Raw genomic sequence first — 26,683 nt, 5'->3', positions numbered from 1 at the left:
TCAGCTCATACAGTTCTGATTGGTTAATGGTGAATAATTGGGTGATGTTTTGGGAATCTCAGCCGTTTGGTTCCAACCAGTCTGGGGTCTACACGCTGGTAGTCAGCATGCAGTTAACTTCTTTTACCTGGTGGGGGTCTTGATATCTGCAAAACAACTCAAGGGCATGGCTCAGGATACTAGTTATAGCCCTTGAGGCACTAAAGGTCCTTGACTTTGTTTTATGGCTAAATTATTTTGCCTTAGTTGACTGCTTTCCTTTGTTTCTGCATTTTCTTCTAATTAAATTTGCTCTTTGGAACTCAGGGAAGGCCTGGGAGGCTAAAACAGGGGACATGGGGGGGGGTCTTTCTCTAGGAAGGCCCACAGGGTCCTGCTTGGTTTTAGTCAGCCTCTTTCTTTGATACACCTCAAGCCTGAGGGGAAGAGAGGCAACAACCTTTTTCAGGATTAGAGGAGAGAGTCACTGACTTTTTTTAATATGTTTATTTGCACCGGGTCTTAGTCACAGCATGTGTGATCTAGTTCCCTGCATTGGGAGCACGGAGTCTTAGTCAGTGGACCACGAGGGAAGTCCTGAGTCCCTGACTTTTCATTTTTAAAGAATTCTCAAGTTGCTTAGCATCAATATTTTGTATTATAAAACATTACCTCTCTCTCTGACTGCTTTGTCACAGCACCTGGACAAACATTTGAAAATTAGTAGACATTATAATGAGGATAATGATCAGAATGCACCCGTGTACTACATACCCCAGAAGTCTTCCTGTTACAGATGGCAGCCAGGAAGATAGGTTTCAGAGCGGGTCCTTTTTATGTAAATTCTGTAAGTAGGATTTCGAACTAACTCTATAAGGGTATTAACATATACATAACAGGAGTTATGAAGCACTACATGTCTTTTTTGTTGTCAAAATATAATTTAAAGCAATTTTAGTACTATTCTGCCTAAAGAATCTAGTGCCTTCTGCTGGGAGGCTATAGCTGGAGCTGTCTTGCTTGTTACCATTCCTAGAGAAAGGTTTCATAGCAGCTGATAGTGTCCTTGAGTCTCATACAGTTCAGAACGTTCAAGTTCTCAGTAATGTAGGAGTGTGTCTGAAACCGTGTCCATACTAGGCACCCCGGTCCATTTGGGATACCTGAACCACGGTTAGTTACTTCATTCTGATTTTTTAAATGCATTCTTTAATGGTTAAAGCAGATGTACAATGTATGTTTGATAAACTAGAACAGCCTTACCTTATAAGCCAGAATGACTTCTCCATACCTCAATACGTGAAAGTTTCCTCCATCATCTTCCCTTGTTTGCAGACCTTTCAGTAGCAAGCAGTGATACACATCGTGAGTAGTTATTCAGCCTCACTGGAGAATTTCCTTTCTATCCTGAACATTGGAGTCAGAAGTATATTAGAAATAAAACAAAAACTTCCCATTTTGATAGGGAGACACATTTGGTGAACAGTTCCATTGAATGAGGATGGATCTTAACAGACCTGGTCCAGATTCTTGGGTCGCTGTCTACCACTGCTGTTGTCTTTTTCTCATGCGGGTGTTGAGGTCAGCAGTCCTTTCTATCGACCAGTCCAGTACAGAAGGCCTTGAGTGGGAAATATTAATTCAAGAGTCAGTTTCCTTCCGTTTCACTGTGCATGAGCTACTTCATACCTGAGAAAAGGGCTCTTTCATTGAGGTCGGAGCCTTACAAGTGATGTCCTTTCTAGTACGTGTAATCTCCTGGTTGTGGATCATGGGGCATCTGATCTTCATCCAAAGATAGATTACCATGATCAGTTTCAGAAACAAGCTTAGAATATTCCTTTAGTAACTTAATTAAAATACTTTATAATATAGCAATAAGGTCATCTTGGATGTAGATAATACAATAAACCCTCAGTATATACAAAACCTCAATATCCAAAAGGTATATTATCAAAACATAATCTCTAATTTATCCTCATTTTCTAGCAAATTGGGCCAAATTAAGTCTAGTTTCAGTGAACAGCCTGATTTACCTAAGTGTAACTGGTCGTATAGGCTCTTTTCAGTTGGCTGTGCTAGACCTTTTCTTAAGGAATATCAACTGAACTTTTTAAAAACCTCTTGAGGCCAGGAAAATCATCAACAACTTGCCATCGGATTTTGCCTGCAGTATCTGTAGATATGAGAGAATTCCTCCCTTCTCAAGGTTCCTAAAATATCTCAATATTCCTGCTCCTGCCAGGAGGTGACCTTCCTTATTCAGCTGATAAAGCTGTTGGGACTCTGAGTTTCCAACTCCTGGAGGGATCAGGTCAAGAGAAAAGATGAATGTTTTAATTCCACTTACAGAGGTAAAACTTACCAAATTGTTATAAAGGGAAAGGTTTCCTTATGTCTAGAAAACACAGACTAAAAGCCAGCAGTGTTTCAGACAAAAACATAACCATATTCATTAGTTTACTCAGTACTATGTAACAAAATGATCTTAATCTTGTTAACAGTTTTATGAAACAATCAGGGTTTCCATTAGAATTTCTTAACTAGTTCAGCAGTATGATCTGGAAGTTATCAATCTTTTACTTGCCAAAAGGTCCTTTCTGTGAATCTTAAGATTTTGCAAAAGCATGAGTGAAATATCTGTGAATGACAGAAGACTTGAAAAGGCACAGTTAAGGATCTGATTACAATGCAATTGACAAAGAAGCTTAACCAAGTTGCTGTGACATATAATCTTTTAAAGATAACTAGAATTAAGACTGATAACAATACAAGGACATCTCCAAATTTTAGGAACTTCATATAATTTTTAGAACACTTGATGTTTACCCATACAGTATTACCTAAGAAATTAACTAAGAAGGTGTTTGTTTGTTTGTTTGTTTGTTTGTTGCAGTATGGCGGGCCTCTCACTGTTGTGGCCTCTCCCGTTGCAGAGCACAGGCTCTGGACGCGCACGCTCAGTGGCCACGGCTCACGGGCCCAGCCGCTCCACGGCATGTGGGATCTTCCCGGACCAGGGCACGAACCTGCGTCCCCCGCATCGGCAGGCGGACTCTCAACCACTGCGCCACCAGGGAAGCCCACCTAAGAAGGTTTTATCACCACTCATTTGATAGTGCTTCTCGTGTAATTTAACATACCAAATAATCTGAATTAGTTTAATATGTTTCTCTCTGAGATGCCTCAGGGGCCTTTGAAAGGTCCCAAATTAGAGGTCAAAAGAACTTCAATTTAGAATTTGATTTGAGGAAGTTTGTCAAAAATAAAGTTTTACTGGGACTCCCCTGGTGGTCCAGTGGTAAAGAATCTGCCTTCCAATGCAGGGGACGCAGGTTCCATCCCTGGTTGGGAAACTAAGATCCCGCGTGCTGCAACTATTGAGCTCACGTGCCTCAATGAGAGAACCCGCGTGCCACATACTACAGAGCCCATGCACTCTGGAGCCCGCGTGCCACAACTAGAGAGAAACCCAAGCAGACCATGGGCCATAACGAAAAAGATCCCATATTCCTCAACAAAGATCCCATGTGCCACAACTAAGACCCAGTGCAGCCAAAAAAATAAGGAAAATATTTAAAAAATAAAGCTTTACGAAAAGACAACCTAAAGAATGGGAAAAAATATTTGCAAATGATGAGATTGGCAAGGGCTTAATTTCCAAAATATACATACAGCCCAATATCCAAAAAAAACCCAATCAAAAAACGGGTAGAAGATTTAAATAGACATTTCTCCAAAGAAGACATACAGGTGGCCGACAGGTACATGAAACGATGTTCAGTATCACTAATTATTAGAGAAATGCAAATCAAAACTATAATGAGGTATCACCTGACACCAGTAAGATTGGCTATCATCAAGAAGTCTACAGGGATTTCCCTGGTGGTCCAGGGTTAAGACTCCATGTGCCCAATGCAGGGGGCGCAGATTCCATCCCTGGTCACTAAGATCCCACATACCACAACTAAGCCCTTGTGGTGCAACTACTGAGCCCACACGCTCTAGAGCCCATGCCCTCTAAAGGCCGCGTGCCACAACTAGAGAAGCCAGTGCACCGCAATAAAGAGCCCGCAGAGCCATAATTAATTAATTTTTAAAAGTCTACAAATAATAAATGCTGGAGAGGGTGTGGAGAAAAAGGAAACCCCTTACACTGTTGGTAGGAATGTAAATTGGTGCAGCCACTATGGAGAACAGTATGGAGGTTCCTTAAAAGAGACTAAATAGAGTTACCATATGATCTGGTGACCTGGAGAAATTAATTCAAAAAGATACACACACTCTAATGTTCATAGGAGCACTATTCACAATAGCCAAGACATGGAAATAACCTAAGTGTCCATGGACAAACGAATGGATAAAGACAATATGGTATATATATACACAGTGGAATATTAGCCATAAAAAAGAATGAGATAATGCCATTTGCAGCAACATGGATGGACCTAGAGATTATTATACTAAAGTCAGAGAAAGACAAATATATGATATTGCTTATATGTGGAATCTAAAAAAATCCTACAAATGAACTTATTTTACAAACAGACTCAAACATAGAAAACAAACATATGGTTACCAAAGGGGAAATGGAGTGGGGGGGATACATTAGAAGTTTGGGATTAAAATATATACACTACTATCTATAATATAAAATAGATAACCAACAAGGACCTACTGTATAGTACAGGGAACTGTACTCAATATCTTGTAACGGGGCTTCTCTGGTGGTGCAGTCGTTAAGAATCCACCTGCCAGGGGCTTCCCTGGTGGCGCAGTGGTTGAGAATCTGCCTGCTAATGCAGGGGACACGGGTTCAAGCCCTGGTCTGGGAAGATCCCACATGCCGCGGAGCAACTAGGCCCGTGCGCCACAACTACTGAGCCTGCGCGTCTGGAGCCTGTGCTCCGCAACGAGAGGCCGCGATAGTGAGGGACCCGCGCACCGTGATGAAGAGTGGCCCCCGCTTGCCACAACTAAAGAAAGCCCTCGCACAGAAACGAAGACCCAACACAGCCAAAATAAATAAAGAAAAAAAAAAGTAAATCCTATTTCAAAGAAAAAAAAAGAATCCACCTGCCAATGCAGGGGACGGGGGTTCAAGCCCTGGTCCGGGACAATCCCACATGCCACAGAGCAACTAAGCCCATGCGCCACAACTACTGAGCCTGCACTCTAGAGTCCACGAGCCAAAACTACTGAAGTCCGTGCACCTAGAGCCCATGCTCCACAACAAGAGAAGCCACTGCAATGAGACGTCTACACACCACAATGAAGAGTAGCTCCCGCTCACCACAAAGAAGACTCAACGCAGCCAAAAATAATTTTTTAAAAATACCTTGTAATAACTATAATGGAAAAGTCTAAAAAAGAATACACGTATTCATACATATATACACACACATATATAACTGAATCACTTTGCTGTATACCTGAAACTAACAGCACTCTAAATCAAATATATTTCAATAAAGTTTTTTTTAATAAAGTTTTAAAACACTTGGTCAAGTAGAATCATAAGTATTGTGAAAGTATTCACTTAACTAAAGTGACAGAAGATTTCAAAGGCAAATACAGAAGGTTACAACAGATCACGTAAGAAAGTCTTATTGGGAGTTCCATGGTGTTCTAGTGGTTAGGATTCAGCACTGTCACTGTGCTGTGGTCCAGGCTCAATCCCTGGTCAGGGAACTGAGATCCCATAAGCCGCATGGTGCGGACAAAATATTAAAAAATAATAAAAGACAGACTTAAAGTAGCTCAATATTCCAAGAACACTGTCTCATAACAAAAAACCAAACTCCAGGGCTTCCCTGTTGGCACAGTGGTTCAGAGACCACCTGCCAATGCAGGGGACATGGGTTCTTGCCCTGGTCCAGGAAGATCCTACATACCGCGGAGCGGCTACGCCCGTGAGCCATGGCCACTGAGCCTGCGCGTCTAGAGCCTGTGCTCCGCAACGGGAGAGGCCACAACAGTGAGAGACCCGTGTACTGCAAAAAAAAAAAAAAAAAAAACTCCAGTCTTGTATCAGCTTAAATAAATAACATACTTTTTAAAATAAATTTATTTTTGGCTGCATTGGGTCGTCGTTGCGTGCAGGCTTTCTCTAGTTGTGGCGATGGGGGGCTACTCTTTGATGCAGCGCATCAGCTTCTCATTGCAGTGGCTTCTCGTTGCAGGGCACAGGCTCTAGGCACATGGGCTTCAGGAGTTGTGGCTCACAGGCTCCAGAGCACATGCTCAGTAGTTGTGGCACACAGGCTTAGTTGCTCCACGGCATGTGGGATCTTCCTGGACCAGGGCTCGAACCCGTGTCCCCTGCATTGGCAGGCGGATTGTTAACCACCACGCCACCAGGGAAGCCCTATCAGCTTACTTTTAATAACAAAATTAATTTACTTAGATTGAATTCAGTCTAATCTTATCCAGTTCTGATCATGAACAAAACTCTTTTCTCAAGGTTCCTCTTCCACAACTTCCTATATCCATATGAGTTTGTCCCTTATTCTTTCCCCATCCAGAAACAACCAGCTCTAGGACAAATCTACTCTTCAACAAAAATATCTCCATTTTTCATACCTTCTTGCCAACAACATATATCCTACTTCCTTTACATACTGAAATGTTTCCCTTATTTCTAGTACTTTTTAATTACCTATCACAATTTTTAACCCTTAAAAACTTTAATCTCTAGCAAAAACCAAGAAGCAAGCAACTGTGAAATGTTTATCATACCAGCATTTTCTGATTAGCAAACTTAGGAACATCTTCTATAACCTAAAAACATTTTCTCATAGCACAGTTTCTTCAATGTGGTACAAAATATGTTTGGGTTTATTAGACATACCTTTGTCCTCGTTAGAGAAAAACTAAATTAGGTAAACAAACTTGCTGTAAACAGACTTGTTTAGCAAGTGTTCCAGTATTTCATCTTATTTTAAAATGATTTAGACATTCAGTTAATTTTCATCATTTTACCTTCATTTAGGAAAACTCAAGTTACCAAAAATCTGGAAAAACAAACAACTATTCCTAAAGAGTTCACCTAAAAGCTTTTATCCCATTTATCTCTATTACTTATAACAATATCATACCAAGTTAATCTTTTCTTGCTGACAAAATTTGCAACAGGGATAATGAGAATTTGATTTTCAGTAAACCTAAGTACAATAAAAGTATTATACTTAATATTGATGACTCGAGACAGGTCTGTATTAAACCAAACTTAATATCTGGTATTAAACTTAGGTTAATACTGAATATTCCCCCCCAGATCACATGAACTTGAAATTCATTTGGGTTAATTTCTGTTGTATTCCTGAGAATTTATATAAGCACTTAATTCCCTTTGAGCCAATCAATTAGAGCTCATTTACAAATTAATTTTTAAAGACAGAACTAGAGATCCCATAGTTTCATTTTAAAACAGTCATGAATTAGATGTCTAAAACACATTAATTTATAACAGTTGGAATAAGTTTACTTGAGTTTTAAAACGCTTCTTCTCCCATTTCCTCTCAGTTTCAGGTTCTACCAGGTAAGCTGAGACCATAGTCTCAGACAATGTGAGCTGTGTTTGCATTTCAAGGAAATAAGTTATAACTTAACCTTTTACCTAGGAGAACTTTTGCTCTCTCAGGGCCAGAATTTTGAAAAGAATTTTTTTTTAATTTTACTTTCTTTATACAGCAGGTTATTAGTTATCTATTGTATACATATTAGTGTATATATGTCAATCCCAATCTCCCAATTCATCCCACCACCATCACCCCCAAAAAAAGAATTTTTTTTTTTTAAATCAAGCCAGACGTCTCTAACTGCATATGCAAAAAAAAAAAAAAAAAAAGTTTTGGGGCTTCCCTGGTGGCACACTGATTAAGAATCCACCTGCCGACGCAGGAGATACGGGCTCGAGCCCTGGTCTGGGAAGATCCCACATGCCGCAGAACAACTAAGCCTGTGTGCCACAGCTACTGAGCCTGCGTTCTGGAGCCTGCGAGCCACAGCTACTGAGCCCGTGTGCCACAACTACTGAAGCCCAGGCGCCTAGAGCCCATGCTCCCAACAAGAGAGTCCACCACAATGCAAAGCCATTTTTCTCCAGTTTAAACATTCTGGCCATGTGGTATTAGAACAAAGTCATCTTTCAAAAAAAAAAAAAAAGTCATCTTTCTTTTCATAGAAACATAGCTGAAGATTTCCCAGTTTTGTAAAATACACCCCAGAGGACTACAATATGCAATAGAGCTCTGATTTCCCTTTTTGTCACACAGCTGGTATTACCAGCAACAGATCAGAACCAGGCAACCCAGTGCTGAGAGGCCTCTCAGGATCACAGCTCCCTGGCACAAGAATGGAAGGTTTCCTACCTGTTGTTCCAGATGGGGTACCAACGAGCCCTGGTTTAACAGGGACTTTCCCAGTCACCGCAAGGGCAGTGTGGGATGGCTGAAGCAGTCCTCAACCCAGAAGAGAACACTCCAATTAAAGCAACATTTTGGGGACTCCTCTGGTGGCCCAGTGGGTAAGACTCAGTGCTCCCAGTGCTGGGGCCCTGGGTTCGATCCCTGGTCGGGGAACTAGATCCCACAAGCAGGCTGCAACTAAGAGTCCGTGTGCCACAACTAAAAGATCCCACGCGCCACAACAAAGACCTGGTGCAGCCAAAATAAATATAGTTTTTTAAAAAAAAGCATTTTGCTCAAAACCAGACCACCAAGTCCTATGCTTTCTCCCACCCCACCCCCCAAAGGAAAAATTCCATTCAGGGCAACCCAGTAGGGAAGAATATCCTGGTGTGGTCACATGAGAGGCCCACGTACCGCAAAAAAAAAAAAAAAAAAAAAAAAGTGTGATGGGGCTTCCCTGGTGGCACAGTTGTTGGGAGCCCACCTGCCAATGTGGAGGACGTGGGTTCATGCCCTGGTCCAGGAGGATCCCACGTACCGCAGAGCGGCTGGGCCCGTGACCCATAGCTGCTGAGCCTGCGCGTCCGGAGCCTGTGTTCCACAATGGGAGATGCCACAGTGGTGAGAGGCCCACGTACCACAAAAAAAAACAAAAAAAACGGTGAGGGAAAGGGTCACAGTTTGGTAATCAGCTCCTGAACAATTCTCTGGTTGATGATGACATAACAGGATGATGTTTTGAGAATCTCAGTTATCAACCTTCTGGTTCCAACTGGTCTGAGGTCTATGTGCTGGTGGTCAGCATGCAGTTAACTTCCTCCACCTGGTGGGGGTTTCTGCAAAAGAACTCAAGGGTATGGCTCAGGATATTATCTGTATCCCTGGAGGAGGAACTCAAGGTTCTCGACTTTGTTTTATGGCTAAACTATTATTTTGTCTTGCTTGACTGGTTTCCTTTGTTTCTGCATTTTCTCAATCTCATTAAATTTGCTCTTTGGAAAAGTGAACACTCCTACACTGCCGGTGGGAAGGTAAGTTGGTGCAGCCACTTTGGAAAACAGTACGGAGGTTCCTCAGAAAACTAAAAATAGAATTACCATATATATGAGGGACTTCCCTGGCAGTCCAGTGGTTAAGACTCTGCACTTCCACTGCAGGGGGCACAGGTTCAATCCCTGGTCGGGGAACTAAGATCCCAAATGCCATGTGGTGCAGCCAAAAAAAAAAAAAAGGAATTACTATATGATCCAGCAATCCTACTCCTGGGAACATATCCACACAAAACTATAATTTTAAAAGATACATTCACCCCTATGTTCATAGCAGCACTATTCACAATAGCCAAGACAATGAAACAACCTAAATGTCCATCAACAGATGAATGCATAAAGATGTTATATATACACACACACATACATACATACGATGGAATACTATTCAGCCATGAAAAAGAATGAAATAATGCCATTTGCAGCAACATGGATGGACCTAGAAATTATCATACTAAGTGAAGTAAGTCAGAAAGCCAAATACAATATGATACCACTTATATCTGGGATCTAAACTATGACACAAAGGAACCTATCTATGAAACAGAATCACGGACATAGAAAACAGATTGGTGGTTGGGCTAGGCGGGGGGTTGGGGGAGGGATGGAGTGGGAGGTTGGGGTTAGCGGATGTATTATATACAGGATGTATAAACACCAAGGTCCTACTGTGTAGCACAGGGAACTATATTCAATATCCTATGACAAACCATAATGGAGAGGAGGAACCAAGATGGTGGAGTAGAAGGACGTGCTCTCACTCCCTCTTGCGAGAACACCAGAATCACAACTAGCTGCTGGACAGTCATCAACAGGAAGACACTGGAACTCACCAGAAAAGATACCCCACTTCCAAAGACAAAGGAGAAGGCACAATGAGACAGTAGGAGGGGCACAATGACAGTAAAATCAAATCCTGTAACGACTGAGTGGGTGACTCAGAGACTGGAGAACACTTATACCACAGAAGTCCACCCACTGGACTGAAGGTTCTGAGCCCCACGTCAGGCTTCCCAACCTGGGGGTCCGGCAATGGGAGGGGGAGTTCCTAGAGAATCAGACTTGGAAGCCTAGTGGGAATTGATTGCAGGAATTCAACAGGACTGCGGGAAACAGAGACCCCACTCTTGGAGGGCACACACAAAGTAGTGTGCGAATCGGAACCCAGGGGAAGGAGCAGGGGCCCCAGGGGAGACTGACCCAGACCTACCTGCTAGTGTTGGAGGGTCTCCTGCAGAGACGGGGTGGGGGTGGCTGTGGCTCACTGTGGGGACAAGGACACTGACAGCAGAAGTTCTGGGAAGTAATCCTTGGTGTGAGCCTTCCCAGAGTCTGTCATTAGCCCCACCAAAGCGCCCAGGTAGGTTCCAGTGCTGGGTTGCCTCAGGCCAAACAACCAACAGGGAGGGAACCCAGCCCCACCCATCAACAGTCAAGTGGATTAAAGTTTTACTGAGCTCTGCCCACCAGAGCAACAGTCAGCTCTACCCACCACCAGTCCCTCCCATCAAGCCTCTGAGATAGCCTCATCCACCAGAGGGCAGACAGCAGAAGCAAGAAGAACTACAATTCTGCAGCCTGTGGAACAAAAACCACATTCACAGAAAGACAGACAAGATGAAAAGGCAGAAAAAGCAGAGGGCTATGTACCAGATGAAGGAACAAGATAAAACCCCAGAAAAACAACTAAATGAAGTGGGGATAGGCAACCTTCCAGAAAAAGAATTCAGAATACTGATAGTGAAGATGATCCAGGAGCTCAGAAAAAGAATGGAGGCAAAGATCGAGAAGATGCAAGAAATGTTTAACAAAGACCTAGAAGAATTAAAGAACAAACAAATGAACAATACCATAACTGAAATGAAAACTACACTAGAAGGAATCAATAGCAGAACAACTGAGGCAGAAGAACGGATAAGTGACCTGGAAGACAGAATGGTGGAATTCACTGCTGCGGAACAGAAGAAAAAAGAATGAAAAGAAATGAAGACAGCCTAAGAGACCTCTAGGACAACATTAAACGCAACCAACATTCACATTATAGGGGGTCCCCGAAGGTGAAGAGAGAGAGAAAGGACCAGAGAAAATATATGAAGAGATTATAGTCGAAAACTTCCCTAGCATGGGAAAGGAAAGAGCCACCCAAGTCCAGGAAGCACAGCGAGTCCCATACAGGATAAACCCAAGGAGAAACACGCCAAGACACATAGTAAATCAAACTGGCAAAAATTAAAGAAAAAGAAAAATTATTGAAAGCAGCAAGGGAAAAATGACAAATAACATACAAGGGAACTCCCATAAGGTTAACAGCTGATTTCTCAGCAGAATCTCTACAAGCCAGAAGGGAGTGGCACGATATACTTAAAGTGATGAAAGGGAAGAACCTACAACCAAGATTACTCTACCCAGCAAGGATCTCTTTCAGATTCGATGGAGAAATCAAAAGCTTTACAGACAAGCAAAGGCTAAGAGAATTCAGCACCACCAAACCAGCTCTACAACAAATGCTAAAGGACCTTCTCTAAGTGGGAAACACAAGAGAAGAAAAGGATCTACAAAAACAAACCCAAAACAATTAAGAAAATGGTCATAGGAACATACATATAATTACCTTAAACGTGAATGGATTAAATGCTCCAACCAAGACACAGGCTTCATGAATGGATACAAAAACAAGACCCATATATATGCTGTCTACAAGAGACCCACTTCAGACCTAGGGACACATACAGACTGAAAGTGAGGGGATGGAAAAAGATATTCCATGCAAATGGAAATCAAAAGAAAGCTGGAGTAGCAATACTCATATCAGATAAAGTAGACTTTAAAATAAAGAATGTTACAAGAAACAAGGAAGGATATTACATAATGATCAAGGGATCAATCCAAGAAGAAGATATAACAATTATAAATATATATGCACCCAACATAGGAGCACCTCAATACATAAGGAAACTGCTAACAGCTATAAAAGAGGAAATCGACAGTAACACAATAATAGTGGGGGACCTTAACACCTCACTTACATCAATGGACAGATCATCCAAAATTTAAATAAATAAGGAAACAGAAGCTTTAAATGACACAATAGATCAGATAGATTTAATTGATATTTATAGGACATTCCATCCAAAAACAGCAGATTACACTTTCTTCTCAAGTGCACATGGAACATTCTCCAGGATAGATCACATCTTGGGTCACAAATCAAGCCTCAGTAAATTTAAGAAAATTGAAATCATATCAAGCATCTTTTCTGACCACAACGCTATGAGATTAGAAATGAATTACAGGGAAAAAAATGTAAAAACACAAACACATGGAGGCTAAACAGTACATTACTAAATAACCAAGAGATCACTGAAGAAATCAAAGAGGAGATCAAAAACCACCTAGAGACAAATGACAATGAAAACACAACGATCCAAAACCTATGGGATGCAGCAAAAGCAGTTCTAAGAGGAAAGTTTATAGCTATACAAGCCTATCTCAAGAAACAAGAAAAATCTCAAGTAAACAAACTAACCTTACACCTAAAGGAACTAGAGAAAAAAGAACAAACACAACCCAAAGTTAGCAGAAGGAAAGAAATCATAAAGATCGGAGCAGAAATAAATGAAATAGAAACAAAGAAAACAATAACAAAGATCAATAAAACTAAAAGCTGGTTCTTTGAGAAGATAAACAAACTTGATTAACCATTAGCCAGACTCATCAAGAAAAAGGGGAGAGGAATCAAATCAATATAATTAGAAATGAAAAAGGAGAAGTTACAACAAACACCGCAGAAATACAAAGCATCCTAAGAGACTACTACAAGCAACTCTATGCCAATAAAATGGACAACCTGGAAGAAATGGACACATTCTTAGAAAGGTATAACCTTCCAGACTGAACCAGGAAGAAACAGAAAATATGAACAGACCAATCACAAGTAATGAAATTGAAACTGATTAAAAATCTTCCAACAAAGAAAAGTCCAGGACCAGATGGCTTCACAGGTGAATTCTATCAAACATTTAGAGAACAGCTAACACCCATCCTTCTCAAACTCTTCCAAAGAACTGCAGAGGAAGGAACACTCCCAAACATTCTATGAGGGCACCATCACCCTGATACCAAAACCAGACAAAGATACTATAAAAAAAGTAAATTACAGACCAATATCACGGATGAATATAGATGCAAAAACCCTCAACAAAATACTAGCAAACAGACTCCAACAACACATTAAAAGGATCACACACCATGATCAAGTGGGATTTATCGCAGGGATGCAAGGATTCTTCAATATATGTAAATCAATCAATGTGATACACCATATTAACAAATGGAAAAATAAAAACCATATGATCTGGGGCTTCCCTGGTGGCGCAGTGGTTGAGAGTCCGCCTGCCGATGCAGGGGACACGGGTTCGTGCCCCGGTCCGGGAAGATCCCACATGCTGCGGAGCAGCTGGGCCCGTGAGTCATGGCCGCTGAGCCTGCGTGTCCAGAGCCTGTGCTCCGCAACGGGAGAGGCCACAGCAGTGAGAGGCCTGCGTGTCGCAAAAAACAAAAAAACAAAAAAAAAAACAAACCCCCATATGATCATCTCAATAGATGCAGAAAAAGCTTTTGACAAAATTCAACACCCATTTATGATAAAAACCCTCCAGAAAGTAGGCACAGAGGGAACCTACCTCAACATAATAAAGGCCATATATGACAAACCCACAGCAAACATCATTCTCAATGGTGAAAAACTGAAAGCATTTCCTCTAAGATCAGGAACAAGACAAGGATGTCCACTCTCACCACTATTATTCAACATAGTTTTGGAAGTCCTAGCCATGGCAATCAGAGAAGTAAAAGAAATAAAAGGAATACAAATTGGAAAAGAAGAAGTATAACTGTTATTGTTTGCAGATGACATGATACTATAAATAGAGAAGCCTTAAAATGCCATCAGAAAACTCCTAGAGCTGTCCCCAGGAAGATGCCCCAGGGTCCTGCTCAGTTTCATTTCTTCAGGGTATTGTTTGTTTAGGAAAAGGGAAAAATTTAATGTCAGTGAGAAGGGAGAGACACTCACCCCTTTAAAAAAAAAAAAGAAAAATACTTGATTGGGGGAGAATCTAAGTAATGCCCTTGTGAATGTTACCAAACCAGGATCATTTTGCCCAACGTGCAGCAAGCCAAAACGCTGAGATGTCAGGGTTTGCAGAAAAGAGAGGGTTTATTCACAAGGCAGCCAAGCAAGGAGACACAACAAGTCTCAGATTCACCTCCTGGAAGGCAAGGGACGCCAGGTGTTTATGGAATAAAGAAGCAAGGCAGTCTGAGGCGTGGGGGCAGTGAGGATGGGTAATTGGAAAAAGTTGCGGTGACTGTCATTCTGCACAGGAGTAACTAAGCTACAGGCCTCTGCACATGCAAAAATGGAGGTGCTTAGCATGATCTGAGGGTTACCCTGTGAGTCAAAAGGTCACCAAGTGGACACGTGGGCAGGCCCAGTTGGAGGGTCAGTGGTCCTATCCAATCTTAACCAGATCAGCTCAAACTAGACACAGCTGACTCCAAGCTCCTAGAAAACAACTGGGACAAACGTTGTTTAGGCGACATGCTGCTTGGAGGACATGCAAGTTTCAAAATGAATTACCTTGATGAGTGAAGGCAGGTGAAATGGGCTTGACTGATAATTACCCAGTTTTACCCCCCACCCCCCATCTTTACATCATTCCTCCATCTCGAGGGAAGAGGGGGCGATGACTGAATGTAATTCCTGCCGAGAAGAGGCATAGGGCTAACACAGCACTGTATTCAATGAATCAACTATACTCCAATTAAAAAAGAAAAGCATAGGGCTAACCAAAGCTTCAGGAATGCAACTGTATAGTGCTCACTTGAAAACATTCTCTTGTTCCCAGTTTCAAGTTGATCCCAAGAAACAGATACCACCTACCTGCCAGCAGTCATAGGCCCAAGATTGATCACTGAAACGGCAGACAAATACGTACCCTGAGGGGGCACACACTGTTAAAATGCAGGCTTTTTTTTAGGGATTTTATCTAGATCACGTTCAAGCCAGGGATCAGTACCTTACCTTTTGACATATTGGAGAGTCCCAATCATTATCAGTTTGGCTGAAACACTTAAATATGGAAGGAACACAGGCTGGGGAAAAATAAGTATGTTTTCTGTCCTCACCTAATATAACCTTGACAGGGGTAGACTACAGTCTTTTTTTTTTTTTTTTACATCTGAGGTCCCAAGGACCAAATTTCACCTTAGACAAGGAAAAACACGACAGGAAATTCTGTTGATTAGCCTAATCTGATATGTTACAGTGAAGTTAGGGACAGTCAAAAAATTAATGACAGGTACTTACATTCCCTGGTGGTCCAGTGGTTAAGACTTCATGCTTCCCAAGCAGGGGGCTCAGTTTCAATCCCTGGTCGGGAAAGTAAGATCCCACATGCCTCGTGGTGCGGCCAAAACAAATAATTAAAAAAAAATTAATGACAGGCAGGATCAAGGGGTCAGCATGATCAAATACAGAAAAAGGTTTTGGATGAAATATCCAACAGCTAGAGAGAGTACCTGCTTTTGCCCAAGTATGAGAAGTCCTAATCATTGAATTGTCCTTGCAAGCCTTAATTTCTTTCTTGTGGCTTCTTTCTGAAAAGCCGCTTAAGATCTGTTAGGGGTTCACTTGCCCACTGGGAGAAGTCAGTGTAGGGGGTCTGGAGCCAGCCAAGGCTTGGACGATCTCGGTCGACAGTTCTCCTCTGCAGTATGGTTTCCATTTCCCATCACGTTCCACACAAGGTCCAGTCTAGGGAGAATGAAGCTGGTCTTCCGGATGTTTACTCTTGCAAGATTTCAGTCTAGAGAGTCATCTCCTCCTCCTCTAAGAGCTTCCTCACATGGTTTTGCCACGAATCCAAAGTTGGGGATCGAAATGCAGCAGAACCCAGCTATTCCCCAGAACCCCACAATTGCCTCCTGATAGTGCAAACTGCAACCCCGGCTAGAGCTTCCCTTCTGTCAGGGAGCAAGTCTCTCTGTCCTTATGAGAGTTCAAAACTCAAGTATTTAACAGAGGGCAGAGAACTACGCCTTTTTCTTGGACACCTTATAGCTTCATTCAGTCACAAAGTTCAAAATCAAAACTGTATTCTGGTCTCAGGTGTCCTTTGTTTTACTGGCAATCAGAACGATACCATCCACTTACTGGAACAGGGCTCCCTCATTTAGTTGAAGGGCCTTCAAATATTTCGCCAGGATTTCTACAAACATCATGGGTTTTTGTTTTGTTTTGCTGTACGCGGGCCTCTCACTGCTGTGGCCTCTCCCGTTGCCGAGCACAGGCTCCGGACGCGCAGGCCCAGCGGCCATGGCTCACGGGCCCAGCTGCTCCGCGGCATGTGGGATCTTCCCGGACCGGGGCACGAACCCGTGTCCCCTGCATCGGCAGGCGGACTCTCAACCACTGCGACACCAGGGAAGCCCCATGGGGGAATTTTTAAGTCCCTGAGGACTTCCTGTCCAGCAATACTGTTGTTTAACCCTTGTATCTACATCTTCCCATTAAAAGCAAACCATTCTTGGGGTTCAAATCTCAAGGGTATGCAAAACAAACAAACCCCCAAACCTCCTTCAAATCCCATTCAGTAAACCAACAAAAATCTCTGGTGAGCAATAGTGACGAGAGTGCATGGATTAGGGACTACTGGATGAGTATCTTCCACAATTCGATTAATTGCTTTTAAGTAATGCACAAACCAATATTCATCTCTACCTGGTTCCAGACTGGTAAAACTGGAGTATAAGGTGACTCGCAGGGACGCATTAAATCATATTCGAGGAAGGCTGTTAGCAGGGGATGAATTCCATGCTTTGCCTGCTCCTTCACTGGGTACTGCATGAAGTTTGGAATTTTTGCCCCAGGGCAGAGCCTCAGCTGTACGGGTGTAGCTGTCTTTGCTTTTCCCAGCCTCCCATCTGCCCATACCTCTGGACTCACCTTCTGCAGTACCTCTTCCAGAATGGCTGCCGGCTGTTCCCTTTGAGGTCGGAGCAATAGAGCCTGCGATGTACAAGCCTGCTCTGGTAGAACTGTGGTGTCCACTCCTCCAGGTGCAAAGGTAACCTTGGCATTTAGTTGGTAAATCTCATCCCGGAAGGGGACTGGGGCATTCAGGCTTGTCCAGAAAGCTATGCTTCAGATGGGCCCTCCTCCACCTGAGAGTCTAGCAGCTGGAGAAAAGGCTTTTTCAAGGTTTCTCCGGACACCCCAGTTGCTAACATAAGACTCAGAACAAAATTTAGTAAGTCTTGTATTTTAAACCCAGTAAGTGGCCCCCTGCCATAATCACCCAGGGCTCCATATGGGAGATACTGAGACAGTCGGGATTTAAAGGTGCCTCTGGGCCCTGTCTTTCGTGGTCACTGTCTTTGTCAGTTAACTCTGGCATCTGATGTACCACCTGTTTTTACCTTCTTCAATAGTCTTACTTAGGATGTCCCTGCTGTTTGCAATATGCACATTGGCGGGATCCCACTATCAGATGTCCTGCTACCTCTGGCCGGGTCCCTTGGCGGGGGGTCCTCCATTTGGTCCAGCTCTTCCCTCTGCTAAGGCAGCCGCCAGCAGAGCGGTCTGCTGTTTCATTCTCCAGTGTTCCCTTTTCTCCTGAGCCTGCTCCCTGCCATTACAAACTTTAAAGGCAATTTCAACAAGTTGAGACAAAGACATCCCTAAAGTCCCTCCCACCTCTGCAGTTTCTTCTGTATGCTGGGAGCACGCTGATCAATGAGTCACATTAACCATCCTTAGATTCTCTGGAGCCTCAGGGTCTCTATCTGTATATTGCCTACAAGCTTTAAAGACACTTTCTAGAAATTCTGAAGGATCCTCATTCAGTTTCTGTCTTACCTCCTGTACTTCACTGAGGCTTCACTGTCTCGGCGCCCTTCTTCATAAGCCTGCAGGAATGCAGTCTCCATGATGCTTAAGTTTTAGCCCATCTCCAGCATTCGCAGTCCAGTTAGGATCCACTGCTGGTACAGCTCCGCTTGCAGCAGTCCATAGGGGGCTGCCAGGGGATTCTGTATGAAGCCCATCTCCCTCCTCAGCACCACTCAACATTCTTCTGAAGTGAGGAGGGTATTTATTCAATGTTGAACACCTGCCCAATTTGGGCTGTGGGTTGCAAAAACTTACCGATGAGGGCTTCCCTGGTGGCGAAGCGGTTAAGAGTCCACCTGCCAATGCAGGGGACACGGGTTAGTGCCCCAGTCTGGGAAGATCCCACATGCCGCGGAGCGGCTGGGCCCGTGAGACATGGCCGCTGAGCCTGCACGTCCGAAGCCCGTGCTCCGCAACGGGAGAGGCCACAGCAGTGAGAAGCCCATGTACCGCAAAAAAAAAAAAAAAAAAAAAAAAAAACAACAACAATGTAAAAAGATTTTCCATTTTCTTTGGGTCATGTCCCGAACGTAGCATACTGTTCTTCCAAGGAAATAAATCCAAACTTGCAAAGGGGGGATGGACCCAGATCCACCACCTCAGCTGCCCAGTCTCAGCGTCCACACCCCACCGGGGACTTACCTGAATGGAGACTGCCCTGCCTGAGAATGGGTAGCTCCCTGGCCAAATCCAGTGCCCTGCAGGGTATGAGCGGGAACACCATGCCTACTTCTCCATCCTCAGAGACTGGGAGGGCGCCCTCCACCCCAAGCCGGACGCTGTGGCTCAGACACCAGCAGCGAAGGAGCAGGGGCGCCATCATATGGGGGCGGGGGAAGAGCAGTCGGGGTGCCCAGCTGAGCCCACAGCAAGTCCGCCTCCTCCTAATCAAGCAAACCAGGTGTCTTTGCCTTCCCTTCCTGTTGGGCCTTCATCTTCTCTGCACGTGGTTTATTCCGACACAATAACGTAAAAGACTGTACATAAGGTACTTCATCCCATTTTTCTTCCCATTTACAAAATAAATCTAGTTGCACACTTGTACTGTAACCTAAGGATCCATTTTTAGGCCATTATGCTCCAGAGTCTAAAGGATATCGTGGAACAAACCAACCAGACCAAAAACAAGACCGAACCCAGCGCCCCGGGCCTGCAACCCAGGTATGGAGCACCTGAGCAGCTGGAACCTTTTATATTTTCTTCCAAAATCCTGCCAGGTGGGCCTCCCCCCCCCCCCGGCCCCTCCCCACCCCCCAGTCCGGACGGGAATGCCAAACAACCTAGGCACACGTGTGTTACTCACCCAAAAGACGTCTTCCAAACCCAAAACCGTTTCTTTGCTGCAAAACAAAACTAGGCGCCGAAAGCCCGCAGCGTCTCACTGAGGAAACCCGGGGCGCAGCCCCCGGAACAGAAGGACGACGCACCTGCTTGGACTCAAAATACCAGCAAGGGGCCGACCAGCCACGGGCGAAAGGACTCACCCCCGGCCGGCTCACCATCTTTGTCCCCGAACCTTCTGCGTGACGTGCAGCAGGCCAAATCGCTGAGACGCCGAGGTTTGCAGCAGAGAGGGTTTAGTTCACAAGGCAGCCACGCGGGGAGACAGAAGAGAAAGGCTCAGACCTGCCTCCCGGAAGGCAAGATGCTCGGGGTATATTATGGGATGACCAATAAAGCAGCAGGGTGGTCCGAGGCGTGGGGAGAGTGGGGATAGGTGATTGCGAAAAGGCGTGGTCATCGTCATCCTGAGCAGGTGTGGCTCAGCTACAGGCCTCTGCACCTTCAAAACTGGAGGGGTGGGAATTCCCTGGCGGACCAGTGGTTAGGACTCTGCGCTTCCACTGCAGGGGCACGGGTTCCATCCCTGGTCAGAGAACTAAGATCCTGCAAGCGGCGTGGCGTGGCCAAAGGAAAAAACAAGAGTCGCTTAGCACGATCTGAGGGTGGCTCTCTGACGTCAGAAGGCCACCCATGTGGAGCGTCAGTGGTCCTATCCAGTCTTAACCAGCTCAGCTCAAACGAGACACAGCTGACTCCAAGCTCCTGGAAGACAACTCGGGGAAACATCTTATTGTGGAGGCTCCCTGCTGCCTGGAGGACTGCGAGTCTTAAGTGACCTTGATGAGTGAAGGCAGGTGAAATGGGCTTGACTGATAATTACCCAGTTTTACCCCCCACCCCCCATCTTTACATCATTCCTCCATCTCGAGGGAAGAGGGGGCGATGACTGAATGTAATTCCTGCCGAGAAGAGGCATAGGGCTAACACAGCACTGTATTCAATGAATCAACTATACTCCAATTAAAAAAACAAAAGCACAGGGCTAACCAAAGCTTCAGGAATGCAACTGTTTAGTGCTCACTTGAAAACATTCTCTTGTTCCCAGTTTCAAGTTGATCCCAAGAAACAGATACCACCTACCTGCCAGCAGTCATAGGCCCAAGATTGATCACTGAAACGGCAGACAAATACGTACCCTGAGGGGGCACACACTGTTAAAATGCAGGCTTATTTTAGGGATTTTATCTAGGACAGGGTCAAGCCAGAGATCAGTATCTTACCTTTTGACATATTGGAGAGTCCCAATCATTATCAGTTTGGCTGAAACACTTAAATATGGAAGGAACACAGGCTGGGGAAAAATAAGTATGTTTTCTGTCCTCACCTAATATAACCTTGACAGGGGTAGACTACAGTCTTTTTTTTACATCTGAGGTCCCAAGGACCAAATTTCACCTTAGACAAGGAAAAACACGACAGGAAATTCTGTTGATTAGCCTATTCTGATATGTGACAGTGAAGTTAGGGACAGTCAAAAAATTAATGACAGGTACTTCCCTGGTAGTCCAGTGGTTAAGACTTCATGCTTCCCATGCAGGGGGCTCAGTTTCAATCCCTGGTTGGGAAACTAAGATCCCACATGCCTCGTGGTGCGGCCAAAACAAATAATTAAAAAAAAAATTAATGACAGGCAGGATCAAGGGGTCAGCATGATCAAATACAGAAAAAGGTTTTGGATGAAATATCCAACAGCTAGAGAGAGTACCTGCTTTTGCCCAAGTATGAGAAGTCCTAATCATTGAATTGTCCTTGCAAGCCTTAATTTCTTTCTTGTGGCTTCTTTCTGAAAAGCCGCTTAAGATCTGTTAGGGGTTCACCTGCCCACTGGGAGAAGTCAGTGTAGGGGGTCTGGAGCCAGCCAAGGCTTGGACGATCTCGGTCGACAGTTCTCCTCTGCAGTATGGTTTCCATTTCCCATCACGTTCCACACAAGGTCCAGTCTAGGGAGAATGAAGTTGGTCTTCCGGATGTTTACTCTTGCAAGATTTCAGTCTAGAGGGTCATCTCCTCCTCCTCTAAGAGCTTCCTAACATGGTTTTGCCACGAATCCAAAGTTGGGGATCGAAATGCAGCAGAACCCAGCTATTCCCCGGAATCCCCACAATTGCCTCCTGATAGTGCAAACTGCAACCCTGGCTAGAGCTTCCCTTCTGTCAGGGAGCAAGTCTCTCTGTCCTTATGAGAGTTCAAAACTCAAGTATTTAACAGAGGACAGAGAACTACGCCTTTTTCTTGGACACCTTATAGCTTCATTCAGTCACAAAGTTCAAAATCAAAACTGTATTCTGGTCTCAGGTGTCCTTTGTTTTACTGGCAATCAGAACGATACCATCCACATACTGGAATAGGGCTCCCTCATTTAGTTGAAGGGCCTTCAAATATGTCACCAGGATTTCTACAAACATCATGGGGTTTTGTTTTGTTTTGTTTTGCTGTACGCGGGCCTCTCACTGCTGTGGCCTCTCCCGTTGCGGAGCACAGGCTCCGGACGCGCCTCATAGGGGAATTTTTAAGGCCCTGAGGAATTCCCGTCCAGCAATACTGTTGTTTAACCCTTGTATCTACATCTTCCAATTAAAAGCAAACTATTCTTGGAGTTCAAATCTCAAGGGTATGCAAAACAAACCCCCAAACCTCCTTCAAATCCAGTTCAGTAAACCAACAAAAATCTCTGGTGAGCAGTAGAGACGAGAGTGTATGGATTAGGGACTACTGGATGATATCTTCCACAATTCGATTAATTGCGTTTAAGTAATGCACAAACCAATATTCATCTCTACCTGGTTCTAGACTGGAGTATAAGGTGACTCGCAGGGACGCATTAAATCATATTCGAGGAAGGCTGTTAGCAGGGGATGAATTCCATGCTTTGCCTGCTCCTTCACTGGGTACTGCATGAAGTTTGGAATTTTTGCCCCAGGGCAGAGCCTCAGCTGTACGGGTGTAGCTGTCTTTGCTTTTCCCAGCCTCCCATCTGCCCATACCTCTGGACTCACCTTCTGCAGTACCTCTTCAGAATGGCTGCCGGCTGTTCCCTTTGAGGTCGGAGCAATAGAGCCTGCGATGTACAAGCCTGCTCTGGTAGAATTGTGGTGTCCACTCCTCCAGATGCAAAGGTAACCTTGGCATTTACCTCAGTTAGTAAATCTCATCCCGGAAGGGGACTGGGGCATTCAGGCTTGTCCAGAAAGCTATGCTTCAGATGGGCCCTCCTCCACCTGAGAGTCTAGCAGCTGGAGAAAAGGCTTTTTCAAGGTTTCTCCGGACACCCCAGTTGCTAACATAAGACTCAGAACAAAATTTAGTAAGTCTTGTATTTTAAACCCAGTAAGTGGCCCCCTGCCATAATCACCCAGGGCTCCATATGGGAGATACTGAGACAGTCGGGATTTAAAGGAGCCTCTGGGCCCTGTCTTTCGTGGTCACTGTCTTTCTCAGTTAACTCTGGCATCTGATGTGCCACCTGTTTACCTTCTTCAAGCGTCTTACTGGGCTTCCCTGGTGGCGCAATGGTTGACAGTCCGCCTGCCGATGCAGGGGACGCGGGTTCGTGCCCCGGTCCGGGAAGATCCCACATGCCGCCGAGCAGCTGGGCCCGTGAGACATGGCCGCTGAGCCTTCGCGTCCAGAGCCTGTGCTCCGCAACGGGAGAGGCCACAACAGTGAGAGGCCCACGTACCGAAAAAAAAAAAAAAAAAAAAAATACCGATGAAAGAAGAGTTTCCATTCTCTTTGGGTCATCTCCGGAAGGTGGCATACTGCCCTTCCAAGGAAATAAATCCGAAGTTGCAAAGGGGGGATGGACCCAGATCCACCACCTCAGCTGCCCAGTCTCAGCGTCCACACCCCACCGGGGACTTACCTGAATGGAGACTGCCCTGCCTGAGAATGGGTAGCTCCCTGGCCAAATCCAGTGCCCTGCAGGGTATGAGCGGGAACACCATGCCTACTTCTCCATCCTCAGAGACTGGGAGGGCGCCCTCCACCCCAAGCCGGACGCTGTGGCTCAGACACCAGCAGCGAAGGAGCAGGGGCGCCATCATATGGGGGCGGGGGAAGAGCAGTCGGGGTGCCCAGCTGAGCCCACAGCAAGTCCGCCTCCTCCTAATCAAGCAAACCAGGTGTCTTTGCCTTCCCTTCCTGTTGGGCCTTCATCTTCTCTGCACGTGGTTTATTCCGACACAATAACGTAAAAGACTGTACATAAGGTACTTCATCCCATTTTTCTTCCCATTTACAAAATAAATCTAGTTGCACACTTGTACTGTAACCTAAGGATCCATTTTTAGGCCATTATGCTCCAGAGTCTAAAGGATATCGTGGAACAAACCAACCAGACCAAAAACAAGACCGAACCCAGCGCCCCGGGCCTGCAACCCAGGTATGGAGCACCTGAGCAGCTGGAACCTTTTATATTTTCTTCCAAAATCCTGCCAGGTGGGCCTCCCCCCCCCGGCCCCTCCCCACCCCCCAGTCCGGACGGGAATGCCGAACAACCTAGGCACACGTGTGTTACTCACCCAAAAGACGTCTTCCAAACCCAAAACCGTTTCTTTGCTGCAAAACAAAACTAGGCGCCGAAGGCCCGCAGCGTCTCACTGAGGAAACCCGGGGCGCAGCCCCCGGAACAGAAGGACGACGCACCTGCTTGGACTCAAAATACCAGCAAGGGGCCGACCAGCCACGGGCGAAAGGACTCACCCCCGGCCGGCTCACCATCTTTGTCCCCGAACCTTCTGCGTGACGTGCAGCAGGCCAAATCGCTGAGACGCCGAGGTTTGCAGCAGAGAGGGTTTAGTTCACAAGGCAGCCACGCGGGGAGACAGAAGAGAAAGGCTCAGACCTGCCTCCCGGAAGGCAAGATGCTCGGGGTATATTATGGGATGACCAATAAAGCAGCAGGGTGGTCCGAGGCGTGGGGAGAGTGGGGATAGGTGATTGCGAAAAGGCGTGGTCATCGTCATCCTGAGCAGGTGTGGCTCAGCTACAGGCCTCTGCACCTTCAAAACTGGAGGGGTGGGAATTCCCTGGCGGACCAGTGGTTAGGACTCTGCGCTTCCACTGCAGGGGCACGGGTTCCATCCCTGGTCAGAGAACTAAGATCCTGCAAGCGGCGTGGCGTGGCCAAAGGAAAAAACAAGAGTCGCTTAGCACGATCTGAGGGTGGCTCTCTGACGTCAGAAGGCCACCCATGTGGAGCGTCAGTGGTCCTATCCAGTCTTAACCAGCTCAGCTCAAACGAGACACAGCTGACTCCAAGCTCCTGGAAGACAACTCGGGGAAACATCTTATTGTGGAGGCTCCGTGCTGCTTGGAGGACTGCAATCTTAAGTGACCTTGATTAGTGAAGGCAGGTGAAATGGGTTTGACCAATAATCACCCAGCAAGGAAGTGTTAGAGCCGCCACATGAACCCAGGCAGTATGACTGCAGAGTCCATCCTCCCGGTCCCAGCCCCACAGGGCTGTGCCGCTTCAGGGAGAGGCATGCGGAGCCCAAACCTGGCAGGGAGGGTGCCAGGCATAAAGCCATTCCTTTAGTGAGACCCCTGTGTGTTGTGTGTGTGTGTTCGCATAATGTGTGTCATAATATCTAATAGTTTTAAATACAGTCGCTCCTCATGGCCCACCAGTTCTATTTCTGTGAATTGGCCTATTCACTCAGTGTTATTCGTAACCCCAAAATCGATACTCCTGGTGCTTTTGCTGCCGTGTGCATGCGCAAAGTAGCAACATTTTGAGTTGCCCGATGCACGTGTTCCCGGCTGAGGCCAAACAAGGCGACACTCGGCCTTCTTGTTTTAGCTCAAACCTACTTAATCGCAGGCCTGTCTTTGCATTTTTCTGCTTTTTCTTGATGATTTTGCTATTTAAACAAAATGGCCCCCAGGCACCATGCCGAAGCTCCAGCTAGTGTTTCTAAGCACAAGGAGGGTGGGGTGTGTCTTAGAGCACCTTCGCTCAGGCCTGAGCCATGATGCTCTGAGTTCAACACTAGTGAATCAGTAATGTATACTAATGAAAGTGTCTTGAAACAAAAAACACACATAATGTCAAGACTGAATCAGGAAGAAATAGAAAATATGAGCAGACCAATCACAAGCACTGAAATTGAAACTGTGATTATAAATCTTCCAACAAACAAAAGCCCAGGACCAGATGGCTTCACAGGCGAATTCTATCAAACATTTAGAGAAGAGCTAACACCTGTCCTTCTCAAACTCTTCCAAAATATAGCAGAGGGAGGAACACTCCCAAACTCATTCTACGAGGCCACCATCACCCTGATACCAAAACCAGACAAGGATGTCACAAAGAAAGAAAACTACAGGCCAATATCACTGATGATCATAGATGAAAAAATCCTCAACAAAATACTAGCAAACAGAATCCAACAGCACATTAAACAGATCATACACCATGATCAAGTGGGGTTTATTCCAGGAATGCAAGGATTCTTCAATATACGCAAATCAATCAACGTGATACACCATATTAACAAACTGAAGGAGAAAAACCATATGATCATCTCAATAGATGCAGAGAAAGCTTTCAACAAAATTCAACACCCATTTATAATAAAAACCCTGCAGAAAGTAGGCATAGAGGGAACTTTCCTCAACATAATAAAGGCCATATATGACAAACCCACAGCCAACATCGTCCTCAATGGTGAAAAACTGAAAGCATTTCCACTAAGATCAGGAACAAGACAAGGTTGCCCACTCTCACCACTCTTATTCAACATAGTTTTGGAAGTTTTAGCCACAGCAATCAGAGAAGAAAAGGAAATAAATGGAATCCAAATCGGAAAAGAAGTAAAGCTGTCACTGTTTGCAGATAACATGATACTATACATAGAGAATCCTAAACATGCTACCAGAAAACTTCTAGAGCTAATCAATGAATTTGGTAAAGTAGCAGGATACAAAATTAATGCACAGAAATC

The 26,683-nt window shown here is 44.9% G+C and overlaps 1 long non-coding RNA gene across 2 annotated transcripts; it reads right to left on the bottom strand.

The window, feature by feature from the left end:
• Nucleotides 1–1,241: 1,241 nt before the first annotated feature.
• Nucleotides 1,242–21,287, bottom strand: LOC132505941 (uncharacterized). Of its 2 annotated transcripts, none has more exons than XR_009535635.1 (3): nt 21,230–21,287; nt 1,497–1,600; nt 1,242–1,386 (listed from the first exon to the last, which is right to left on the bottom strand). It is a non-coding gene; the product is annotated as an uncharacterized LOC132505941 (long non-coding RNA). The 2 variants fall into 2 exon arrangements; XR_009535634.1 differs by lacking the exon at nt 21,230–21,287 and adding an exon at nt 2,016–2,488.
• Nucleotides 21,288–26,683: the final 5,396 nt, after the last annotated feature.

The sequence above is a fragment of the Lagenorhynchus albirostris genome, chromosome 15, assembly GCF_949774975.1.
Source record: "Lagenorhynchus albirostris chromosome 15, mLagAlb1.1, whole genome shotgun sequence".
NCBI classification, from domain to species: Eukaryota; Metazoa; Chordata; class Mammalia; order Artiodactyla; family Delphinidae; genus Lagenorhynchus; species Lagenorhynchus albirostris.
Note: the sequence above shows the minus strand (reverse complement) of the source record. Positions and strands in the feature narration are given on the sequence as shown.